We start from the raw sequence: 26,669 nt of genomic DNA, 5'->3' as shown, positions 1-26,669 counted from the left end.
GAAGAGGACGTTCTCAGGTTAACGGTTCTTTTTTCATATTCTTTTAAACAAAGACCTACACATAACTTTGGCTTGTCCGGAAAGAAAGGATAGAAAACGGAATGTAAGTTAGTTTTGGTGCGTTTGGAAATGTGAAATAGGACCCCTGAAGGTAAGAATTGCCGGGCAGAGACATCTAGGGACCTAGCGTCCGAAGTCCTTTTTATCGAAATTAAGCATAGCAACATGGTAAGCTTAGCAGAGAGGATTTTAAGAGAAAGTCTTGGGTTATCTGGCCAGGAGAGGAAAAGATTTAAAACTAGGGAGACGTCCCAGATATATGAATACTTCGCAGAAGGGGGTTTGGAGAGCTTGACTCCTTTCAGGAGACGACAGATTAAAGGGTGTGACCCAATAGGGTTGCCGTCAATATTTGAGTGGTTCATGGAAATAGCTGATCTGTAAAGATTTATTGTGCGGTATGACTTACCTAAGCCCGCCTGGGCGGCTAGGAAATTAATAATAAGACTTAGATCCGCTGAAAAGGGATTGGAACACTTTCCCAGACACCAGCTTGACCAAAGAGCCCAAGCTGATTTATAGGCTCGTCTCGTGCCAGGTGCCCATGCGTTATTGATGAACTCTGAAGCTTCTGCCGAAATAGTGTGGGTCTGTTGGGTAGACCGGAAATGAGCCAGGCTGAGAGTGTTAAAGATTGGTCGAGAAGCAGATTGTGAGGGCGATCGAACGGATCTAGAATGAGGGATGGAAAAGTCGGGAGTAGAATAGGAAAATCCACTGTCAGCTCGAGTAGGGGAGGGAACCAAACCTGAGATCGCCAAAAGGGGGTTAGCAGGACGAGGGATGCCTTCTGGCGTCTGACCTGGTTCAGGACCCTGTTGATCAGGATAAAAGGAGGGAAGGCATAGTTGAGGGAACCGGACCAATCTTGTAGGAAAGCGTCTGTAGCCAAAGCCAGTGGATCCGGGCGCCAGCTGAAAAAATGGGGAAGCTGAGTGTTGAGTCTGGACGCAAAGAGGTCTATTTGGAAAGGACCCCATTTCCTTTCGATCTGATGAAAGACGGACTGGTGTAATTTCCAGTCGCTGGAGTCTGTGAGGTGGCGAGAATGCCAGTCTGCATTGGAGTTCAATGATCCCGGTAGATATTCTGTTAAGAGGGAAATTTTGTGGGACAGGCAAAAATCCCAGAGACTCTTGGCTAGTAGGGCTAGCGGTCTGGACCTGGTGCCCCCTAAACGGTTGATGTAACGCACCGCTGATATATTGTCCATGCGGAGCAGAATGGAGCATCGTGCTCTGTTTTTTGTGAAACTTTTGATCGCAAAGGAGCCTGCAAGAAGCTCTAAACAATTTATGTGTAATCTGGACTCCTCTGTGGACCATATACCGCCAGTCGATATCGAACCACAGCGGGCGCCCCAACCCGTGAGACTTGCATCTGATTCTAACACAAGATCAGGCACAGAGGGGAAGATGGATCTGCCGTTCCAAGCCTCTAAATGGGATATCCACCATTGGATTTCCATCTGGGATTCTTGATCCAAGGAGACGAGGTCGGAATAAGCCAGCCCTCGACGAAGATGAAGGATTTTGAGGCGTTGGAGGGCGCGGTAGTGAAGGGGTCCTGGAAAGATGGCCTGGATAGAGGACGAGAGAAGACCGACGACCCTGGCGAGGGCCCTGAGAGAAATAGAATCTTTTTGAAGAGTTAAGATTAGTTCTTTTTTTATTGCAGAAACTTTGGAACGGGGAAGGAACAGAGCGGCCGAAACGGAATCTATTTGGAAGCCTAGAAACTATTTGTTGACAGGGTAGAAGAACTGACTTTTCGTGGTTTATCATTAAACCGAGATCTGAGAGGAGAGTGGATGTTATCTGCAGATGAGATATTAAGGATGATTTGCTCTGATGCATGATCAAAATGTCGTTGAGATAGATAATCAGTCTGATACCTAGGGAGCGGAGGAAGGTTACAACCGGTCTCAATAGTTTTGTGAAGCACCAGGGTGCGGATGATAGGCCGAAAGGAAGAGAGGAAAAATGATAAGTTTTTGAATTCCAAAGAAATTGCGAAAACTTTCTGTGAGAAGGATGAATAGGAACAGTCAGGTATGCGTCCTGTAAGTCTAATCTGACTAGCCAATCGAACTGGAGCAAGATATCCCTGAGATGGATAATGGTTTCCAACTTGAAGTGTCGATAGATGACAAACTGATTGAAAGATTTCAGGTTGATTACCGGTCTTAGCTTTTTGTTCTTTTTGTGGACGAGGAAAATAGAGCTGGTGAAACCGGATGGGTCTGGCGGGCAAGGATGGAGTCTTTTTTTAAGAGAGATTGTATCTCTAAAGAGATTAGAGAGGACATTTCCAGAGAAAACTTTGGTAGAGGAGGAAGACAGAATTGGAGAGGGGGAGAAAGGAGTTCGATCTGATATCCCTGAACAGTCGAGAGTACCCAAGGATCTCCAGAAATTGACTTCCACTTTTGAAGGAAGAAGCGTAGGCGACCTCCAACGGGAGGGCCAGAAGGTTGGCTTACCTTGATTAATGGGCGGTCTGGAGAAGCGCTGGCCACAGTTGCGGAAACCCCTAGCTCTTTGTGGGTAAAAGTGGGGTTTGAACTCGTGAGAGTAGGAGTTGGAGGAATTGGCATATCCTCTTGAGCCTTGATTTCTGTATGTGCGGCCGGTAAAGCGGCTCCTACCTCTACCGGCCCGGGAAATAACACGTTGGTTAAAAACTTTTTTGAGATTTTGTTGGGCTTTGTCCAAGGATGAAAAAGTCGAAACGAAACGGCTAACGTCTTTTATGAAGTTGTCACCAAGGAGTTTCCCGTCGGCCTGAATGCCGGAGTCTCGAGTGGCCAAGTTGGCTAACTTGGGGTCCATTTTGAGTAGAAGGCCCTTACGCCTTTCGTGAATAATAGCAGAGTTCGCATTGCCCAAAAGACAAAAAGCCCACTGAGTCCAAAGGGAAAGATCTAAGGGATCAATAAGCGATTCCTCTAACCTGGCTGATTCAGCCATGTCAAAGATCCTTGCCAGAGGGCCTACCACGTCCAGGAGCTTGTCCTGGCAAGTGGTCCAGGCCTTGTCCACTCCCTTACGGGGCTCCTTACTGAATTTGGTAAAGAAAGTGGAGAGAGTCATCAATAGTTGGGGTTGCTGTAATGTTGGAGTCCAATGATGGTCTGGGGCATTCTTATTTCAATTTGGATCTGGTTTGCTTATCTAAAGGAAGGCTTAAGCGGGAAGGGATGTAATCACCTACATGGTCTAACGGAAGCCATTCTGTTGAATTAGGATGGTGAATGAGGGACGGATCAAACATGGGAACACCCTCCAAGTCGACTACCATGGAAGAGGGACCACCTGTCGCAATTTTGATACGTTTGGGGGAAGGAGAGGATGGGGAAAACGTATTATCCGGATTGTCAGACTGAGATAACTCATCCATGTCCTCATCGTCCGTGTCCAAAAATTTTTTAATCACAATCTTTTTAGGTGCAGTAATATGTTTCAGTTTAGATTTACATTTTGATTGAGATGCCGTATTTTTGGCGGAAATCCCCTCCTTTGAAGGAGGCCTGGGAGGAATCAAGTCCTCAGTCTGGTGTGAGGCAAGCTCACTTCCTGTCTGTGCGCCTTTACGTGATTTGGAAGAGGATAACTTTCGTTTTCTGCTTTCCCCCGCAGAATGGGCCATAGATTTGGACACCATGGACATAACAGAATTTTCGATATTTTTTTACATTTTGTCCATAGACGCTTTCATAGCGTGTTTTACAGAGGACTGGATAAATGTATTCAGATCCTGTTTAAAGGATTCCTCATCTTCCTCAGAGGCAGACCTTGAGGGAGAACTCCCCGATTCCATGGTAAAATAAAATTATTGTGGGCCGAAATACCAGAAAAAACTGGTCCCAGAAATGTATTGAAAGAAAAAACACCAAAGTAAGGTTGAGGAAGGGTTAATAGGAGCAACACGCTCCGAGAACTGAAATTTGACTCCTCCCCAAGGCGGAGACCTGAAGGGGAAAGAATTCAATTGAAGCGCGAAGCAGCACCAAGGAGCGGCAGCGATATGAACGCTGTCCTCTGGAGCCGCGTGGAGCCACTTTTAGGAGGATGGCTGCGGCAGTTTTTACACGAGGAAGAGAAGCCGGGAGGCAAGCCGCGCCGGACCGGTAAGGTATTCCTTGTCAGACGCGCGTTAAAATGAGACGCGCGCTGACAGAGGAAAAAACGAACTGCGCAATCGAACGCTCGGCAGAGCGCGCGCATGTAGGACCGATGGCTGGAAGGGGGGGGGTGGAAGCGAGGGGAATAAACAGGAGAAAAACCGCTGCGAAGCGGTAAAGGCAACAGGGAAATTATACCCCGAACGCAGTAACAGTAAAATACAGTAAGACTCTAAATGCATGAAATATAACACCTGAAAAAATCTATAAATACTTAAGAGACGAAAAGGAGAGTACATATCTTGACTGCGAGCAGCAAGAAAAGAGGGCTGCTTGCAGTCAAGGGTACTCTATGGTTTATGGCCCCTTCCTATTGGTCCAGTTCTGGTTATTGTTTTGCTCCCATTGGTTAGACATTAGCTAACCCTTCTGGGAGTTGTAGTTTCTTGACTGCTGCTGTTTGAATTAAAGTAAGAAAAGAACACATAATAGAGCCTCCGGTCTTGTCATAAAATTGTAATCCATAGATTCTTCAACAAATATAAACATTGTGGCTGCAGAGGCGATGACCCATGTCTGTTCCTCAAGCAAACTGTAGTGGCTGGCCGACAGTACTGCCTACATGCCCCAATTCCGCAGTCATCACGCCACTCACTCCGCACTAGGAGTCCTACATATCCAGAACCAAAGGTGCCTTCAAAGATCTCTGCCCGAAAGACATCCCAAGCCGCCTATCCCTTTCACTGCCAGTGCACGCCGCATTATCAATTCAAGTACGGTGGTAACATCCCTCCACCCCCCTCCTTTAATCACATGGAAAACAACCAAATGGTGCATCTATAGTTTTTTTTTTGGTCCGCAGATGAACACGCACTGCACGCCAAATGTCAGCCCTGCCCAAATAACTGCACACTGCATTATAAACCGACCACTTTTCTCAATGCAGTTGAAACAAATCATTGCAAGATGTTCGCAGTTTCTTTAACGCAAACTACAATGCACCCAGTGCTTAACCTGTAAAGCTGCCGGTGCCCAAAGCCCTCCGCTGAAGCACGCCGCTTCTGCAATTAAATGTGCCAACACTGAATACTGAGGCAACGTAATCCTGAAGCCATCTCGGGCCTCTTCAATCCATTCACAACCACTCCCTGAACATTCAGCGTACTCTTGCAGCTTTCTACTTTCTCCGTTTGTGACGCTTTTTTTTTTTTTTTTTTCCCTCCTCTGCATTTCCCATACGTGTCTTTTGCTCACAGTAAATGCCAGAGGGAAAAGAAAAGCCCCGGCCCTCAAAATAAGTGCCGGTGCTCAGCACCGGAAACAACAAGCACAAAGCAAGCACTGGATGCACCGCAAATGCAGCCAACTTCAAAATAACTGAAGGGGAGTGCAGTTCCAACTAATTGTGGGTGCCATTTATTGTTAGACTCTTTTCTGTCGGAAGCTAAAAGGAGGCCTGTGCTCTGCTCTTTTGGCCTCAGTGTTCAGAGCAGATTTACGGCCTCCTGTGATGTGACCACATTCCAGGGATTGTTAACGCTTCGGTTGATGAACGCTGTGTAGCATTGGGGCGAGGAGGGCAGCGCTACTCAATAGCACTTTGGGCGCGTGCATAAACGCATTTTTTCGCATTAAATTACCCCACACAATTAACTAACACTTCCCAGTTTCAGTATTAAAATTAAAATTGTGAACAAGTTAATGCAAGGTGCATCGCCGTGCTGGGCGTCTCAAATACAGGTCTTGCAGGTATGCCTGCACTGGAATATCGTTCTCGAAGTAGTCTAGGGGTATGACCCTGAGGCCAATCTGCCAGATATGTAGGATGTGCTGCCCTTGGTCTGGCTTGCAAAGAGAAGGCAGGAAACAAATACAGGTTACCGGCTTTGAGAATCCGAAGTAACCGTGTGATTGTAGTTAGTCTCCTACAGGGAGTGCAGAATTATTAGGCAAATGAGTATTTTGAACACATCATCCTCTTTATGCATGTTGTCTTACTCCAAGCTGTATAGGCTCGAAAGCCTACTACCAATTAAGCATATTAGGTGATGTGCATCTCTGTAATGAGAAGGGGTGTGGTCTAATGACATCAACACCCTATATCAGGTGTGCATAATTATTAGGCAACTTCCTTTCCTTTGGCAAAATGGGTCAAAAGAAGGACTTGGCAGGCTCAGAAAAGTAAAAAATAGTGAGATATCTTGCAGAGGGATGCAGCACTCTTAAAATTGCAAAGCTTCTGAAGCGTGATCATCGAACAATCAAGCGTTTCATTCAAAATAGTCAACAGGGTCGCAAGAAGCGTGTGGAAAAACCAAGGCGCAAAATAACTGCCCATGAACTGAGAAAAGTCAAGCGTGCAGCTGCCACGATGCCACTTGCCACCAGTTTGGCCATATTTCAGAGCTGCAACATCACTGGAGTGCCCAAAAGCACAAGGTGTGCAATACTCAGAGACATGGCCAAGGTAAGAAAGGCTGAAAGACGACCACCACTGAACAAGACACACAAGCTGAAACGTCAAGACTGGGCCAAGAAATATCTCAAGACTGATTTTTCTAAGGTTTTATGGACTGATGAAATGAGAGTGTGTCTTGATGGGCCAGATGGATGGGCCCGTGGCTGGATTGGTAAAGGGCAGAGAGCTCCAGTCCGACTCAGACGCCAGCAAGGTGGAGGTGGAGTACTGGTTTGGGCTGGTATCATCAAAGATGAGCTTGTGGGGCCTTTTCGGGTTGAGGATGGAGTCAAGCTCAACTCCCAGTCCTACTGCCAGTTCCTGGAAGACACCTTCTTCAAGCAGTGGTACAGGAAGAAGTCTGCATCCTTCAAGAAAAACATGATTTTCATGCAGGACAATGCTCCATCACACGCGTCCAAGTACTCCACAGCGTGGCTGGCAAGAAAGGGTATAAAAGAAGGAAATCTAATGACATGGCCTCCTTGTTCACCTGATCTGAACCCCATTGAGAACCTGTGGTCCATCATCAAATGTGAGATTTACAAGGAGGGAAAACAGTACACCTCTCTGAACAGTGTCTGGGAGGCTGTGGTTGCTGCTGCACGCAATGTTGATGGTGAACAGATCAAAACACTGACAGAATCCATGGATGGCAGGCTTTTGAGTGTCCTTGCAAAGAAAGGTGGCTATATTGGTCACTGATTTGTTTTTGTTTTGTTTTTGAATGTCAGAAATGTATATTTGGGAATGTTGAGATGTTATATTGGTTTCACTGGTAATAATAAATAATTGAAATGGGTATATATTTTTTTTTGTTAAGTTGCCTAATAATTATGCACAGTGATAGTCACCTGCACACACAGATATCCCCCTAACATAGCTAAAACTAAAAACAAACTAAAAACTACTTCCAAAAATATTCAGCTTTGATATTAATGAGTTTTTTGGGTTCATTGAGAACATGGTTGTTGTTCAATAATAAAATTAATCCTCAAAAATACAACTTGCCTAATAATTCTGCACTCCCTGTATTCCGTTTACCGAAAGTTCTGGGTTCTGCATTTGCGAAAGCCGTGTGGATACAGGAAATTACTGCTAATCATCCACTCACATGTTAAGCAACATTCGCATTAATTTTGAATGTATAAATTAGAAACTTTGCCGCACGGTCACATCACAGGCAGATTATCAGCCTTGGTGCCCGGCCAGGCCAGCCTAGACAAAGCCCAGAGGAGCTACACCCCCAGAACGTCAACTGCATCTCTGGCGCCATTACACCTCCAAACCTGCCCACAAGTCCCCAGAGTAGGCACCAACCCCAGCGGTCAGAATGCATTAAGTGGGTGAACCGCCCTGCCTATCTCACTATTGCCGCCCCAGTGGGCCATCCGCCCAAAAGCAAAGCCTACCCCAGATGGAAAATAGGTAGGGCATGATAATTAAAGCGGTTAGAAGCTGTAGCAAGGTAGTTGGCCAGACACTGATTGGGAGAACCGTCGAAATGATGTGTCTGACGAGGCAAGCAGGAACAATGTGCTGCCCAAATTATTTACCCTCACCGCTCCATGCTAGCGTATCACACTCAAGGAAAGTACCGGGGGGCAGTCAGAAAACCTGCGACCGCAAACAGGTAGTTTAAACAAATGTCATAAATCTTACCACAAAGCACAACTCAAACCAACCAAGAGAGAATGTAAATAAGCCAGGGCAATCTGGCCCAGGAATTGAGAAGAGTCTCAATGTGATTGGCATTGAGTTGCTATTACATTTGATATTCTAATCTCCCCAGATCCTCTCGGAATGGGGAATAACTGAATTTAGACTGAGTGCAGCCCCCTCTCTACTTATTCCTTTTAATTGCGCCGCAAGTGCGTTCGTACGGACTGTCCCATTTGGGTGCCAGGTGGCCAACCGGAGATGCTGAGCAAACCCTATCCCCGGCATCCCTTTGTGTTCCTTCACCTACAATTTGATGGCACGGCCCCCAGCTAACTATAAAGAGCACTGGGGATCTGATCCGTCTGTGCTTGCATAATAAAGGCTCCCCAGGCCCTATAGTATGCAGCGCCAGCCCTATATGTAATAATACAGGATAGTGTCAGGCACCGCCACTCCTAACCTTCCATCTCCAGATATGGAGGAATGCCACTAGATCTTCAGGCAGCCCTACACCGCCGCCCTCTTCCAAGGGCTAAGCAGGACACCCCTCCCCCATTACAGCTGCGATAAACTGCCGAAATTCGAAACCCACTTCGTCCGTTCCTGCACCTCTCCTGATAATGGCTCACAGCCCAATTTGCTTGGTGAGGGTATTTAAAAAGTACTGCAGTAGAATTCCCGAATCTCATTTCCTAATAGCGTACGCACCCCACACCTGGCGCAACCCAGCCTCCTGCCCTAAACTCACTCGCATTGTTTGCCTTTTGTTGCGCGTGGGGAGCGCTCTGTCTAGTGCTAGCCTAAATGACGGCTGATTCCTCTCTGCTCTTGAGGGACGCTCCCAGCTAATCTCCTCTCACACATGCCTCTGTTCCGATTCCCTTCAGCACTGTGCAATGTCACCAACAAATCCATACATCATAGATTAAAGATATAGCAAGAGCCCCCCTTCTCCACACCCTGCGGGAGGGTCAGTTATCCGCAATGGGTAAACATGCGAAGCGGATGGCAAAATACCTGGTGTCAAGAGGACGTACTACACACTCCAGGCTGGTCCTTTTCGAGTAACAACGAAGGTTTTGAAAAAAAAAAAAAGGCGCGTGATCATGAACAAAAAGGACGGACGACAATTTGAGACGGTGTACTGCCTCTTGACGCTCCACCGTCCGAATCTGCACCCCCTACGTCAGAGGGTGCTTGTTCATTCAGCTGCTTCCTGCAGGTTTCAGCTCGTGTGTCCGTCTCCGCTCCCCCCCACCCAACGCGATGTTGCGCATGCGCGAGCAGTCACAGCAAAACAGATTCAAACGAGGTGTTTAACCCCTTCGCTGCCAATGTTTAACCCCTTCGCAGCTAGGACTTTTCCTTCTCAGGTGCCAGGGATTTTTTGGTCTATTTGGGTCTCTTCGCTTTTAGGCCTTCATAACTTTTTGTCCACATAAGCTACGCAAGCCAAATTGGAGTCCTTTTTTCCCCACATCCCAGGGAATCAACAGCTACCCAGACTTTGTGGGTTCCCCTGAAGGAGACAAAGAAATTTGCCAAAACGCAGCAAAAATTTCGTTTTTTCAAATAAGGGAAAAAAGGGCTGAAGAAGAGGGCTCGTGTTTTTCCTTGAAAATGGCATCAACAAAGGGTTTGCGGTGCTAAAATCACCATCTTCCCAGCTTTCAGGAACGGGCAGACTTGAATCAAAAAACGCAGTTTTTCAACCCAATTTTGGCATTTTACTGGGACATACCCCATTTTAATGTAGACAAAATTTATAATTCACCAAGGGGTCATTTGTGTAGATCCTACAGTGTTTTCCTAGAGAAATAACAACATAAATAAAAAATAATAAAATTGACGTCCAAAAAACCCAACTGTTTTTTCTCCATGTTTTACTCTGTAACTTTTTTCTGCGGAGTTAGATTTTTGAAAGCAATATACCGTTACGTCAGCTGGACTCTTCTGGTTGCGGGGATATATAGGGCTTGTAGGTTCACCAAGAACCCTAGGTACCTAGAGCCAATAAATGAGCTGCACCTTGCAATGGGTTTTCATTCTATACCGGGCGTACATCAATTCATTTGCTGAAATATAAAGATTGAAAGATAGGATTCAAGAAAACCTTTGTATTTCCAAAATGGGCCATGACAAGGTGTAGAGAAGCAGTGGTTATTTGCACATCTCTGAATTCCTGGGTGCCCATACTAGCATGTGAATTACAGGTCATTTCTCAAATAGATGTCTTTTTTACACACTGTCTTATATTTGGAAAGAAAAAATGTTGAATAAGACAAAGGCCAATAACACTTGTTCTTCTATTCTGTTTTCCCACAAGTCTCCTGATAAAAATGGTACCTCACTTGCGTGGGTAGGCCAAGTGCCTGCGACAGGAAACGTAACATGGACAAACTAGTCACCTATGGGATTACAGAATGGGTTGGCTTGTGGGGCACTCACCAAGTTCCTTTACCCAGAATCCTTTGCAAACCTCACAATTTGTCCAAAAAAAAACATTTTCCTCTCATTTCAGTGACAGAAAGTTCTGTAATCTGAGAGGAGACACAAATTTCCTTCCACCCAGCGTTCCCCCAAGTGTCCTGATAAAAATGGTACCTCACTTGTGTGGGTAGGCCTAGCGCCCGCAACAGGAAATGCCCCAAAACACAACTTGGACACTTCACATTTTCCTAAAGCAAACAGAGCTGTTTTTAGCAAAGTGCCTAGCTGTGGATTTTGGCTTCAAGCTCAGCCGGCACCTAGGGAAACCTACCAAACCTGTGCATTTCCCCCAAGTCTCCCGATAAAAATGGTACCTCACTTGTGTGGGTACTCCTAGATCTCGCGACAGAAAATGCCCCAAAACACTATCTGGACACATCAAAATTATCAAATACAAAACTACCTGTTTTGGTGGGAGGGGGGCACCTGCGTTTTTGTTCCTGGATTCAGCAGCCATCTAGGAAAACCTACAAAACCCAGACATTTCTGAAAAACAGACACTAGAGGGAGTGCAGGGAGGTTTGACTTGCGTGGATCCTCCAATGTTTTCTTATCCAGAATCCTCAGCAAACCTCACATTTAGCTAAAAAATCTAAATTTTCCACCATTTCTGTTTGGGATCACCCCACCGGGACAAATTTCCTACCACCCAATGTTCCCCTCAGTCTCTCGGTAAAAATGATACCTCACTTGTGTAGATGGGCCAAGTGCCTGTGATAGGGAAGAGCCAAAAACATGTGGAAATCGAGGGGGACCCAAAGCGGGTCCAAAAAGGCAGTTTGAAATAAAAAAAATTTAGTCTGACAAATGCAGCATAATTTTTATCGGTATAGATGAGACAATGTTGAGAGGTAGGAGGTTGTTTCAGGTCCTGAGCTCGCCCCCCACGACCGCAGCACCAACCTGCTGCCTCCTGCCTCTGTCCCCCGACCACGCTGCTGTTTGCGTGTTCGAGGCCCTCCTCCACCCGCAGGCATCCTCCTGCGCCTCATCCCTGGGGTCTAGTGGGCTCTGACTAGCTTCACTTGACCCGTGTGCCGCTTTCCGCCGTCCTGTAAGTTGTTTTTCTCATTTTTCTGCGCCTCGCCTCCGGCGCTTCTGCCCCCGTTGTGCCCCTCTGATTGCTGTTCCCCGATCATGTACTGTGCCATTACTGTATTTCATACTGTGTGTTTTCATATTGTGACTGCCTTTAATTTCGCTCGTTTTTTGTGCCTTTTGCCCCTTGTGCGCTCCCCCTGCTCTCCGATCCCTGCCGCTGCCTCCCTGCGGCCCGCCCCTCTCGCGCCCCCATTCGCCGCTCCCTCCCGCCTCCCAGCTGCTCCTCCCTCCCCCCTCCCTTCTTAATGGCTGGCGCTGCGCGTCGCGAGTGAGCGACCTCTGACCTGTTCCAGGTCCTGAGCTCGCCCCCCACGACCGCAGCACCAACCTGCTGCCTCCTGCCTCTGTCCCCCGACCACGCTGCTGTTTGCGTGTTCGAGGCCCTCCTCCACCCGCAGGCATCCTCCTGCGCCTCATCCCTGGGGTCTAGTGGGCTCTGACTAGCTTCACTTGACCCGTGTGCCGCTTTTCGCCGTCCTGTAAGTTGTTTTTCTAATTTTTCTGCGCCTCGCCTCCGGCGCTTCTGCCCCCGTTGTGCCCCTCTGATTGCTGTTTCCCCGATCGTGTACTGTGCCATTACTGTATTTCATACTGTGTGTTTTCATATTGTGACTGCCTTTAATTTCGCTCGTTTTTTGTGCCTTTTGCCCCTTGTGCGCTCCCCCTGCTCTCCGATCCCTGCCGCTGCCTCCCTGCGGCCCGCCCCCCTCGCGCCCCCATTCGCCGCTCCCTCCCGCCTCCCGCCTCCCAGCTGCTCCTCCCTCCCCCCTCCCTTCTTAATGGCTGGCGCTGCGCATCCGCGCCGCTGGCGCGCCAGAGGCAAGCCCGTCTGCGCCCGTCCGCGCCCGGACCGCGCCCAGCGCCACCCCCCCTGGTCCCCGCGCCCCCGCAGCCCCTGCGTCCGCTAGTCAACCAACGAACTCCGCGCACTCAACCCCGGCCCCTCCGCAGAGTGCTTCCTTGCAACCCCGAAGCACACAAAAGGACCCTTCTCCTGCCGCACCTGCAACTTCTCCAGCGACAGAACGGCGAAGCCAACAACAAGAACTTCCAACACCAACCACCTGAACTGCATCCTCATCAACACACGCTCCGCACGAAAACACGCCATCGAACTCTGGGACTTACTCGACACCACCGCCCCTGACGTGGCCTTCCTGACCGAAACCTGATGGAACGACTCCTCGGCCCCGGACATCGCAATCGCCATACCGGAGGGATACAAAATCACCAGAAGAGATCGAACCAACGGAATCGGTGGCGGAATAGCCATCGCCCACAAATCTACCCTCAAAATCCACACCCACACGGACGACACCCTCAAGACAGCCGAACACCTCCACTTCCAGATCCACACGGACCCCAACACGACCCTCAGAGGAACCCTCATATACCGCCCTCCAGGACCAAGAGCCCCCTTCAGCGACACCATCGCCGACCTCGCGAGCACCCACGCCCTCGCTTCCCCAGACTACATCCTCCTGGGAGATCTAAACTACCATCTGGAAAATAACAACGACGTCAACACCGCATCACTGACCTCCAACCTCCTCAACCTCGGACTCCGTCAACTGGTCAACACTCCCACCCACATCGCCGGACACACTCTTGACCCCCTCTTCACCTCAAGCAACCACATCTCTTTCAGCCACACCTCCGAACTCCACTGGACCGACCATCACTGCGTCCACTTTTCCTATACGAAAATCACCGAACACCACCGCATCCCCTTACCTCCTCACCGCCGCTGGGGAAAAATCACCCAAGACCAACTAACCAGCACCCTCGTCAAAAACCCACCACCCGACTCAACCGACCCGAGCACTGCCGCCATCAACCTCCATCAATGGATCCTCGACTGCGCCAACACCTTAGCCCCACTCAAGAAACCCACCGCCAACCAAGGAAAGAAAAAAACAGCCTGGTTCACAGACGAACTGACCGCCTCCAAAAGCCACTGCCAGAAGCTCAAGAAGAAGTGGATCTTAGAGCGCACACCCGACAACCTCGCCTCCCTCAAAGACGCCAACCGTGAACACCACCAACGGATCCGAGTCGCCAAGCGCGCCCACTTCACTGAACGCATCAACAACAACGCCCACGACTGCAAAGAACTCTTCGGCATCGTAAAGGAACTCTCAAACCCCAACGCCAACTCCAACGACATCCCGCCCTCCCAGAAACTCTGCGACGACCTCTCCACCTTCTTCCACCAGAAAATCACAACCATCCACGACAGCTTCAACACCACTCCGCCGCCAGACCCCACCCCTGACATCTCCACAGACGCCTGCCGCCTCACCGCCTGGACCCACGTGGACGACACCGAAACAATGACAACCATGAACACCATCCACTCAGGCTCCCCCACGGACCCATGCCCACATCACGTGTTCAACAAAGCCAACGCCATCATCGCCCCCAAACTCCGCAAGATCATCAACCTCTCCTTCGACTCCGCCACCTTCCCAGACAGCTGGAAACACGCAGAAATCCAACCCCTTCTCAAGAAACCCAAGGCTGACCCCAACGACCTCAAAAACTTCCGACCGATCTCTCTCCTCCCTTTTCCAGCAAAAGTCATCAAGAAGATCGTCAACACACAGCTCGCCCTCTTCCTCGAAGACAACTCCATCCTAGACCCCTCTCAATCCGGTTTCAGACGAAACCACAGCACCGAGACTGCACTCCTCGCCGCCACAGATGACATCAGAACTCAAATGGACAACGGCGAAACCTCGGCCCTCATCCTCCTCGACCTATCTGCCGCTTTTGACACAGTCTGCCACCGCACCCTACTGACCCGCCTCCATGAAGCCGGCATCCAAGATAAAGCCCTCAACTGGATCTCATCCTTCCTCTCCGACAGAACCCAGAGAGTACGACTCTCCCCTTTCCGCTCCAAAGCCACCAACCTCATCTGCGGCGTCCCCCAAGGCTCCTCCCTCAGCCCTACGTTGTTCAACGTCTACATGGCCCCCCTCGCTAAACTGGCCCGCCAACATCACCTCAGCATCATCTCCTACGCCGACAACACCCAGCTCGTCCTCTCCTGACCAAAGACCCACTCACCGCCAAAACCAACCTCCACGAGGGACTAAAAGCCATCGCCGAGTGGATGAACGACAGCCGCTTGAAGCTCAACTCCGACAAGACGGAAGTCCTCATCCTCGAGCGCACCCCTTCGGCCTGGAACGACTCCTGGTGGCCCACCGACTTCGGCCCCCCACCCACCCCAGCCAGCCATGCAAGAAACCTCGGCTTCATCCTGGACTCCGCCCTCACCATGTCCAAACAGGTCAGCGCCGTCTCCTCTTCCTGCTTCAACACCCTTCGAATGCTCCGCAGAATTTTCAAGTGGATCCCAACAGGAACCAGAAAGACGGTGACCCAAGCCCTCGTCAGTAGCAGACTTGACTACGGCAACTCACTCTACACAGGCATCCCAACAAAAGACATCAAACGACTCCAGCGTATCCAAAATGCATCCGCCCGCCTGATCCTCGACATACCCCGCCGATGTCACATCTCCCCTCACCTGAAGGACCTCCACTGGCTCCCCGTGGACAAGAGGATCACCTTTAAACTCCTCACCCACGCTCACAAGGCTCTACACAACACCGGACCTACCTACCTCAACTCCAGACTCAACTTTTACGCCCCCCCTCGTCAACTCCGCTCTGCCAATCTCCCCCTCGCCATCGTCCCCAGGATCCAGCGCAAGACCTCCGGCGGCAGATCCTTCTCCTTCCTCGCCGCCAAGACCTAGAACTCTCTCCCCACCTCACTACGCCAGACCCAGGACCTCCTCACCTTCAGGAGACTCCTCAAGACCTGGCTTTTCGACCGCTAACAGCTCACCCACCCCCCCCCCCCCAGCGCCTCGAAACCCTGACGGGTACATAGTGCGCTTTATAAATGTAATGATAGATTGATTGATTGCAGATTCCGGAAGGTTCCATCACAAAAATGTAGTAGAAATGTGTGATTCCGAGCAAAGTTGGAGGTTTGCAAGGCATTGAGGGAAAGAAAATGGTGTGGGGTGTATGTGAAGCACACTATCCTGGAATCAACTAGATGTTTAGTTTTCAGATGTGTCTAGGTGTTGTGGATGTTTCTAAATGGCAGCGTCCCAAAGTCCAAAAAGCGCAGCCCTCAACATTCCAAGTGGCACACTTTTGAGAGCTACCAAGCTCTCATGGCCCAAACTTAAAACCAAGACCCAAAATAATTGGGGGGGGGCAGGAATGGCCTAAAAGTAATTAGGCCCCACCGGGAGTGACCCTTGCCTAAGGGGTGGCTCCCCACATATAAAAAATAAAAAATAAACAAAAAAATAAGTTATCCCTGGTGTCTAGGGGTTTTCTGCCCACCCTGGGGGCAGATCGTCCTAATTATATTAGGCCGATCTGCCACCGTGGGTGCAGAAATGGCCTACCAATGTTTTGCACCTCCTTGGGAGCGGCTCTTGCCCAAGGGGCCACTCCCCTTCTGAGTAACTATAAAAACAATAAAAATTCCCTGGTGTCTAGTGGTTTCTGCCTCCCTGTGGGCAGTAATGGCCTAAAAATAATTTGGCCCCCCAGGGGGTGACCCTTGCCTAAGGAGTCACTCCCCACATATAAAAAAAAAAATATATATATATATATATATATCCCTGGTGTCTAGGGGCTTATATTGACCGATCTGTCCCCATGGGGTTGTTGGGACCGGGCAGAAATGGCCTAAAAATATTATGGGCCCCTAAGGAGCGACCCTTGCCCAAGGGGCTGCTCCCCTTATGTTTCAACATGATAAAAAAATAAAATTCCCTGGTGTCTAGTGGTTTCTGCCCCCAGGTGGGGCAGAATTGGCCAAAAAATAATTTGGCTCCCCGGGGAGTGACCCTTGCCTAAGGGGTTGCTCCCCACACATAAAAAAAAAAATAAACAAAAAAATTATCCCTGGTGTCTAGGGGCTTTCTGCCGCCCGGGGGCAGATCGGCCTAATTATATTAGATCGATCTGCCACCAGGGGCGGCAGAAATGGCCTGCCCAATCGCATTGCGATCGAACAGCAGAAATGCTGTGAGAGACAAGAAAGGTAAGGTCTTTCCTTTCCTTTCTTGTCCCTCCCGCCCCACCTCCCGGTCGGAAGGGAAATGCAAAAGCATTTCTCTTCCGGTGTTCTAGCTGTCTGCGCATTCCCGTCTGTCTGCGCATCCCCGTCTGTCTTCGCTCCCCCTGATGTCAGAGGGTGTTCAGGAATACCGCTGCTGCCTGTATGTTTGAGCTTGTACGTCTGTCGGTGCCTCCCCAAACGTGATGTTATACAGGCATATCGCTGGATGAAATACTTATCCTTGCAAGGTCACACAATCTGTCCAATAGTCGCAGAGGACATGGATGCTGCCCTAGCGCGATCTGCTCCGGCACCAGGCCAGGCCAAATTGGGCCCAGTAAAGGAAGAACGGGTTGACGCCGTCCAAGGATGCTACAATCAGCCGCATGTGGCTCACCACTGAGACTGGAGGAAAAGAGGTACGGTAGCTGTGGTCTAGAGCACAGGATACCAGGAATATGCCCTGCCAAGGGAAAGAACTTCTCCAAATGTGATAAGCCCAACGATTTTGCCACAGTTTTCCGAGGGAGGTGGCCCAGATCCGTGACCACATTGTCCCGGAAGGCGGAAATAAAGCAAGTTACGCCAGACGATGGCACTGGGATGGTGGCAGTGGACGCATACCCAGGCAACAAACCCTACGAGGATGATGAAGATAAGGAGATATTTGTTGTTTCGTTTGCTGACAGGTTGGACCAGAGGTGGAGGCCACCACCCATGTGTACCATAATGGTAAATGGCACGACAGTGCTCATAGACACTGGGGCGTCAGTAAACGTTATGGATGTGGAACAATACAGCAAGATATCTCCCCCACCAGAGCTCACACCATGCTGGACCAAGATATATGCCTATAGGGGCGTGGACCCGTTACCCCGGCGAGGGGCGTTAGAGGTTACTGTTGGTAGTGAGCGCCGTTCGACACATGCCAAATGCCATGTGTTGGAAGGCAAGAAAGGAACCCTTCTCCGATGCCACACAGTGGAAGACCTGGAGCTAGTGTTTTTCGCCCGGCAAGTCCACGACTCCCTGGCTGAGGCGGTGCTGGCCCATTTCCCGGAGTTGTTTCAGGGGCTAGGAAAACTGAAAGGAAAGTAGTTCCAGTTACATGTTGATCCTGCAGTACGACCCATTGCCCTAAGACACCGGCGGGTGACTTTCCACTTACGACCCCAGGTGGAGAGTGAACTACAGACAATTGAGGAGTGGGGGTCATAGAGAAGGTGACCGGCCCGACGCCCTGGGTGTCGCCACTCGTCATCGCCCCAAAGCCTAAGCAGCCTGACACCATTCGCCTGTGTTTGGACATGCGCCTTCCCAACATTGCCATAAATTGAGAACGCCACATCACACCCACCATGGACGATATTGTTGTGGATCTTAACAGGGCCCAGTGGTTCTCTAAGTTGGACCTATACTCGGGATACCATCAGCGGGAGCTAACCCCAAAAAGCCATAACGTCACCACATTCTCAACCAAGGTGGTGCTGCGACCTTACAAGTGCCTTAGCTTTGGGGGCTCTTCGGCCGTGCAGATCTTCCACAATGCCATACGGGAGACACTGTCCGGTTTGACCGGCGTCATTAATCGATATCTTAATTTTCTCCAACACGTTAGAGGAACATCAAAAACAGCTGAGAGCCACTCTCCAGAGGTTAGCAGAAGCAGGACTAACGTTGCACCGGAAAAAATGCGCCTTGTACCACAACTCCATTGACTTTTTTTGGCTACATCTTTTCAAGGGAAGTTCTGAAGGTTGACCCCAAGAAAGTAGAGGCCATCCAAGGGGCAGCCTTACCTCGCAACGCCACTGAAGTCAGGAGCTTCCTCGGTATGGCAACGTACTATGGGAGGTTCATCCCCAATCTAGCCACACTTGCCGAACCTCTTCGACAGCTCACGAAGGCCAACTCCCCGTGGGAGTGGGGCATAGAAGTGGACAAGGCGTTCCAAGCAGTCAAAAGTTCACTGTTGGACTCTGTGGTCATGGCATACTTCCACCTGCACAAGAAAACGGAAGTCATGGTGGACTACAGCCCCATTGGGCTCGGAGCCGTATTGCTGCAGGACAGAGCCACCAGCAGTGGACGCCAGTGGCTTATGCCAACATGGCCCTCTCGGCAACGGATGCCCGGTATGCGCAAATTGAGCTGTAAGCGCTGGCCATACGACGGGCCTGTCAGCATTTCAACTTGTATTTTTGAGGGCACAAATTTATGATGGTTACCAACCACAAACCACTGGTATCCCTCTTTGCGGGCACGGCCCGAATTGCCCCGCCAAGAATTGAAAGGTGGGCGGTGCTCCTCCAGCCCTACCGGTTTTACATTGTCTACTGGCCTGTAGTCAACAATCCTGCAGATTACTTATCACGCCATCCGTTGCGGCCACGCTCTCAGGTAGAAGAAGAGGAGGAGGATGGACGGACAGAGAGTTTCGTAAACATGATTGTGAACCTAGCATGTCCCACAGCGCTGATGGTGACGGAGATCACTGACGCCTCAATCCGATATGCAGTCATCGGCTGAGCCAATCGGTCATGGAAATGTTTCCTTGACAAGAAGCACGATTTTGACTCTGAGGAGCGCAAGACGATGCAGTGGATTTGGAATGTGAGGGCTGGAGCTCTCTGTGAGTCCAGGAGGTCTTCCTCTCCAGGGCCAGCGCTTAGTAATATCCCGCAGTCTACACCTTAGAGTTGTAGAATTAGCTTACCAGGGTCATCAGGGGACAGCGAAGACTAAAGCCTGTTTGCGTGAGAAGGTATGGTTCCCCAGGATGAACGCCATGGTAGATGACCTGATACCAACAGGTGATCCCTGTGCGATCACCGCTCGAGATACCGTCCTTGCTCCAGTGATGACCAAACCGCCCAGCACTCGACCATGGCCCCGGGTAAGCCTGGATTTTGGTAGTTTTCCTGATGGCTGGCTGACGGCTGTCATGACTGACTTGTGCGCCCGGTTCCCGATGGTGGAACTGGTGACGTCCACGGCATTTGAGCATGTCCATCCTGTCTTGGAGAAGGTTTTCGCTCTCCTGGGTCTGCTGGAGGACATAACAATGGACAATGGTCCTCCATTTCACGGCCAGGAGTTTCAGGTTTTGTTCGCCATATCACACTGGTGAATTACCCCTCAATATCCCCAGGCAAACGGGGATGTTGAGCACTTCATGTGGACCTTGAACCCCGCTTTACGAATTGGAGTAAGTCAACAAGAGAACGCCAAGATATGCCTGCATGCGTTCATGAGGGCATACCGGCAGACACCCCATAGCACGACGGGGTGTGCCCCGGCAGCGTTGGTGTTTCGTTTGCCACCACAGGACTGCAGATACGCTGATGAGCAGTGGCAACCTACTGAATTGGATATACTCAAGACGCAGGAGAAGCGAAAACAGACCAATGTCTAGGCCAGCAAGAGGAGAAGGGCGAAACATTCTGACCTAAAAGTGGGGGAATCCGTCATTCTGAAGGATCGCCACCCAGGTTGGAAGTTCCGTACCCCTTTTGAACCTGACATCTAGATAGTCGAGAAGATCGCTGGGACCATCGCTGCTGCCACAAAAGTGGGGCGTCAGGTGACCCGGAATGTGTCGTGGTTCTGGAGGGTGGAGCCTCGGGATGGCGATTCAGGAGCTGACCCGCTGGAGGAGAGTGGCGAAGAGCTTGAAGGAGGCTACGTTTCACAGCCAAGTTCTCCAGATGAATGCTGACCAGGAAGTGACGGAGGTCCCAGCAGAGATCTCGAAGGGTCCTGTTCCCAATATCGGGGACCCGCACGAGGGCTGAAGCAGAGCGGGAGAAGTGAAAGGTACCACCTGCTGCCCAACCCTGAACCCAGCCAAAGTCTTAAGAGACTTCATGTGTTTAAAAGAAAAGTGACTGGTGTGCGTGTACAGCCAATAACTCCTGCTGTTATCTTCTTTTCCTTTCTCTCTCTTTTCTTTTGTATCCCTGGTTGTTATTGTTATTCATATGCCTTGTTCGAGGGTGAATGTTTTTGAAGTAGTTCACTAAAACATGGGGGGGAAGTAGACAATCACCCCGGCTCTCCCCTACATTGTTGCCTGCTCCGTGACAACATACGTTGTCCGGGGCGGAGGTTATAAAATAAAGAGGTGCCCGGCCTGCGCGGTATTGGCGCACTAGTTAACTGTACAGCTTGCTGCAGCGAGGTTTTGTTCCCCCATTAGGCCGTACAGTCCACAGTCAGCGCGACGCACCCAGCCGTGCTACAGTAACTAGAACCTCCGCCCCGTCATGCAGTTATGTCATCGAACATTTTCCTACAAATGTTATGGCCACACATCAATTTTGTTATAACAGATGTCATGAGTGCTGTAATATCTGGGTTAATTATCAGCGCACGGCGAGTGCACAAGTTATATTTAACCTCTATCATATTATTTTACTTGTAGCCCTGGGGAAGTGGTGGTCTCCAGGGTGTGAGGCTAGGCGCAGCCCTTGTATACTTACTAAGCTTAGCCCTGGGGAGGTGGTGGTCTCTGGGGCTTCTAAAAGAACTAGTAAGGGGGATCATGTGTGCCCCAATCCTATTTTTAAGCCATAATGCCCTGAGGACCTGGCCAACCCTGGGGCAAAATAACTGTGAAACTTGGGAGACGATTTTTTTAAACCTCTGCAAAATCTACAGATCCAGCCGCAGATTTTGCAGAGATTTAAAAACAAAATACCTTTAAGCCCTGGTGGGGTCCCAGGGGGACCCCTGGACCAAAGCTAGTGTGTTAGACTATACATATCCTGTTACATTTTCTTTTTATGTTTTTATTGGGACTCTGGGAAGCTGAATTACACAGGTGCCTGAAAGAATGTATGGGATTTAGGAGTGTACGTACGTCTGATGTCTTAGGGGTCACCTCCTCTCCATTTTTAGGTCTGCACTGCCCACAGTGCATTTACTGCCTCTGCAATATATACAGCTTAACTTTTGGGATTTGTAGCCTATTCATTGCTTGCTGTTGGACCGGACGCAAAAACGACAAGGTGATGGATGGAATGCTTGAATTAATCCCGGCCCATGGAAATTGCTCGGGCAGCATCCCATTACAACATTTCTTTTGCCCACCATGCCACCATATCACCCCAGTTTGGAACCTGCCATATGCAAAGCAGTTTTTACCCTACTGCTCAAGGAACAGTCCAGCCTGAAATGCCAGGCCAGATCCTCTCTGGACCATAAACAAGCATTCTGGGACCGTTTTTAGGGTATCACCACCTATGGGCCAGGCTAGCTTGAATTCAGTGGCACAGTGTCCACAGGATAAACATCTGGGCATAAGCTTCCTACGTAGGGCAACACCACACCACTCCACTTTACACTACTCCTCCCTACAACACTCTACATCACTTCACTCTGCAACACTCTGCTCCACTCTATGCCCTTCTACTCCATGCAAGCCTCACTTCATACCGTGCTACTCCACTCCAAGACACTCCACTGTAAGACTTTCTATGACACGGCTCGCCACTCCACTCCACACCGCTACACTCCATTCTACCCCACTACACTCCAATTCAATACAACCCAATCTACCCCACTCCACTGCACTACAATCTATGCCACTCCACTCAAACCTTCCATTTCAATCTACCACACTCTAAATTACCCAATCTACTCTGCTCCAGTGTATCACACTCCACGTTAACCTACCCCCACTCTACTTCAGTCCAATCCACCCCACTGTACTCCACTACAATTTAGCCCACTCCACTCTAATCCCCTTTACCACTTTGTATTTAACCCCAATCTACCCCACTTCACTCCAATCAATCCCACTAAAAATTTACCAAACACCACTGCAATCTAACCCACTCTACCCCAATCTACGGCATTAGTCTAGTGCAGTATACTCCACTACAATCTACTTCACCTCAATCTACTCCACTATACCCCATTCTTCTCCACTCCAACCTACACTATTCCACTATAATCTAACCCACTTCAAACTACTCCACTCCAATCTACTCCAGTATACCCCAATCCACTATTCCCCAATTTACCCCATTCCAGTGTATCTCAGTCCACTCTACTGCAGTCTACCCTGATATACCTCAATCCTATCTACCGCAATCAACACAGACTTACTCCTTTGAGACGTGCATCAGCTGCAAGGTGCTTCATTTGCATCTATCTTTACTTATATAGCTGAGCTGTTGTCTTAATGTATCAATGCTCATGCTGTATGACAGTTTATTCACACCTCATGATAGTATATTTCATTAGTGTGTAGCTCACTCTTGCAGGGATGCATTTCTTGCACTTACCTTGTTGGAGACTCAATAGTAGCCAAGCCTGGTTTGTGTTTATGTAACTTTCTTCACATAGAGAGGTAGGCCTCTTTTTGCCCTTGGTTGTGTGACCTTAGCTGTTCTTGCTAGTCCAGTTGATGCCTTGTTATTTGTTGTTTAGCAGGGCTCCTTCTCTGCCCCACCAACTCCTACCACCGTTTTTGGTCTGCAGTTGCCCTTTTCATTGCTCAGCTCGGCCCCTAAGCACTGTCACTCGATGCTTGTTGTCGGTTATGTCTTGGCTGGTGGGTCTGTGTGTTTCTTTTGCACTCTTTGCATTTTATTTTGCCCTTTTATTGTTGTCCTGCTGCTACTGCATTGACTTAATAGTGTCTTATTCAAATTCCAACATGTAGTCCTCTTTTGTATTGGTATACTCCTCTGTGTCTATGGCTGGATTATTGCTATTCCTCTTTTTCTCATAAGTCCATGTATATCTGTGGGTTCCAGTATGGCTCCACTCCACTCAATGCAACTGCAAGCCACACAGTGCCACTTCACTATACTCAGTGCCTCACCACTTCACACCTCACACCACATAATATGACTATACTCCATGCCACTGGGTGCCTCACCTCCCTGGGATCATTTGAGGCCCCCCAGGGGAACTCACCTCCCAGTTTAAAGGCCCCCTGTTCTACACAATGGCACCGTACTCCACTCCTCTAAGTGCAACTCCACACCACTTAATGCCACTCCAGTACACTCCAAGCCACACAGTGCCACTCCATCCCACAATGTACCACACTACTCTAATCCACACAATGCTACTCTTTTACATGTTGCACAATGCTACTTCAAACCATGCCAGTCCACTAAATGACAATACACTACACTCCAGGCCACAAAATGACACTTCCCCCAGGCCAAGGCACTCCACTTCAGTCAGTGCACTCTACTTCTTGCAACATAACATAACTCCACTTAATAAAATTTCACTCCTCTACACTCCACTCCACACAGTGCCATGCAACACAATGCCACTCTATTCCTTCTAAATCAATATTGTTTACATATGTGCAGGAGCAGTGCGTGGCAGGGGCGGCTGGTGCGGGGGTGAAGAAAAATTAATAATTGAAGAAAAAAAACTTACCTGAATGCGCTGCCGCCATCACCACCACCAAGCATCACCTCTTTCCTTGGCAACAGGCACAGGCTCCCAAGCCTGCCCTGCGGACAATCTAAACGTTACCATCATGACACAAGTGTTCAGATTTGGGGGAGCGTCAAGCCAGGGTGCTCCTAGGCAGACTGCGAGAGTCTGCCTGTTCTCTCCAACCCAGCACTGCATTGCTGGATTGGACAGAGCTTAGTGCGCATGTATGTTTGCCCAGACTGAGACGGCCGGCTAAACATACATGCGTACTGAGGGGGAGTACTGAGTATTCCCCCTCTGTGCTTGTCAGGGCCAGTGGCCCCACCCCTTCTGCAATACAACAATAATAAACATAGTTCATTATTGCTGTATTGTAGAGGTTTGGCAGCTGCTGCTGCTGGCAGGGGTGATGCTCCTCCGACCTAACGGAGGACCCACCCCTGCATATGTGAGATCTAGTGATTTTGCCAATGCTTGTTTTGCAACACCTTTGGCGTCCCGTAATCTTTGTGTTCCCTGGAGGTATAATGAGGGCAGATCTTCCAGTCTTTCCCACGGGTGAGTGAGAAGGACCATTAGAGTCCAAGGGGCTGGAATTCTGGTCTGAGGTGGGCGGTCTCCAAACATATTTTCCTTTCATATTTTTAGATACATCTTTGAGTGCAATGGGTTTTTAACCACCCCTCACGCCCCCACCTCCAGAGATCATGACGGTTGGACTGTGGTTAATCCTCCAATATCATTGATAACTGTATTCGCAGCAACTGATGCTGAGACTGTGTGTTAATTTTCATGTATTGGTGAACATGTGTTTGCGTCATATCATTTTAAATGTTTTTATTTGTTCTCTTTTTAAGTTAAATCAGAGTTTAACTTGTTGTGGAGCAAAATATACATGTCAGATTAGAGGCTAACCGTAAACTTTCATACGTCAATACAGGTGTTGGAAATATGGCTGAAGGTGGTCCACTGTTTTCAAGGGCAGAAACAGACACACTTGCCACGATTTTAAAGGAAGTTAATTATATATGAAGATCTCAACCTTTAACACCACTCTACTAGACATGGCACCCAATGTAAAATATTTCATATTAGAACTGATTTTTATTCATCAACATGTAGATAACACTAATAAAAGTATAGATGGAATATATCATGTCTATGGTCAACCGCCTGATTGGGGTACAGATATTGCCAGGTTACAGTCGAAGCTAACCAATTTGAAAGTCCGTGGAGATATACATATTATGTCCATCCTATATTAATAGGTCTCACTTTTTTGGGCAATCTGTAAAATATTTCCGACATGATGATGTCATGTCAGATGGCTATTTTGTTCTTCGGTGCCAGGGTACATTACAGAGCCTTATTGTGTGAGCCCTCTGAAATTCTAAATCTGCAATACTCAAACGTCCTATTACCTAACATTACATGGATGCTCTGGCAGAAAAGGTCTAGGCAGAGTTTTTGATGCCCTGTTGCTAGAACATGGCAAAGAGAAATCAAGACCGGCCCCCTCCCCCCCGGAAAGAATAAGTCATGGAAGGATTATAAAAATTACCTTTTCATCAAAGTTTAGTTATGTCCATGGTATGCTGTGGCTTACAATTGCTAAATCTTTATTGACGAGTGTTGAAAGAATGATAAAACAATTCGTATTGGGGGTCGACTAAACCTAGGACCCGGAGGACTAAACTGTAGGCTCACACAGAGGCTGAAGGCCTGCGTCTCCTAAAATGTGTTTTTATTATAGGGCTAATCATCTGTCACAGATGGTATCTGATAAGTGCAAAATGAGATTGCAGAATGAATCCTATGTGCAGACAACTGGAGTTTTTTATGTTGCTAAGAAACTCTGCACTGGACTTGTTTCACTCAACTAAGGGCCCGGTTTAATTAGTGGCCAACCCATCATTGAGTAAATTATGAGAACATGGAGTCTTGCGTATATGGAGGGGGGCTGGATCCATGCACACGCCCCTACATGGAATACTGCTCAATTTAACTATACCCAAGAAGGACCTCCCTGATATGCAAGCCCTAGTAGAGCCAATGGGCTCTTAACACAATAAGATATTGGGGTATTAACCTAACTCCCACACTGCCACCTTGGACGCAGGCCAGTTGGCCGCAACACTGGTTCCACATGGATCTGTCAGTGGACTGCTGGCCCCTCTGGGTTCTAGCCTGGCTACCCAAGCACGTTTCATTGTTCAGCACCTACATAGCTACCCCCCATTAGGACGGTACTTGACATATGAGACA

The 26,669-nt window shown here is 49.0% G+C and overlaps 1 protein-coding gene across 12 annotated transcripts in view; it reads right to left on the bottom strand.

Annotated features, from left to right (window-relative positions):
* The window catches only part of DNA2 (DNA replication helicase/nuclease 2), a 179,906-nt gene extending 170,365 nt beyond the window's left edge, over window positions 1–9,541 (bottom strand). For all 12 annotated transcript variants that reach the window (XR_011198788.1, XR_011198786.1, XR_011198789.1 and 9 more), the window contains exon 1: window positions 9,321–9,541. The gene's annotated coding sequence lies outside the window, so the exon portion shown is untranslated. The remainder of the gene's footprint in view (window positions 1–9,320) is intronic.
* Window positions 9,542–26,669: the final 17,128 nt, after the last annotated feature.

The sequence above is a fragment of the Pleurodeles waltl genome, chromosome 9 (genome assembly GCF_031143425.1).
Source record: "Pleurodeles waltl isolate 20211129_DDA chromosome 9, aPleWal1.hap1.20221129, whole genome shotgun sequence".
Classification (NCBI taxonomy): domain Eukaryota; kingdom Metazoa; phylum Chordata; class Amphibia; order Caudata; family Salamandridae; genus Pleurodeles; species Pleurodeles waltl.
Note: the sequence above shows the minus strand (reverse complement) of the source record. Positions and strands in the feature narration are given on the sequence as shown.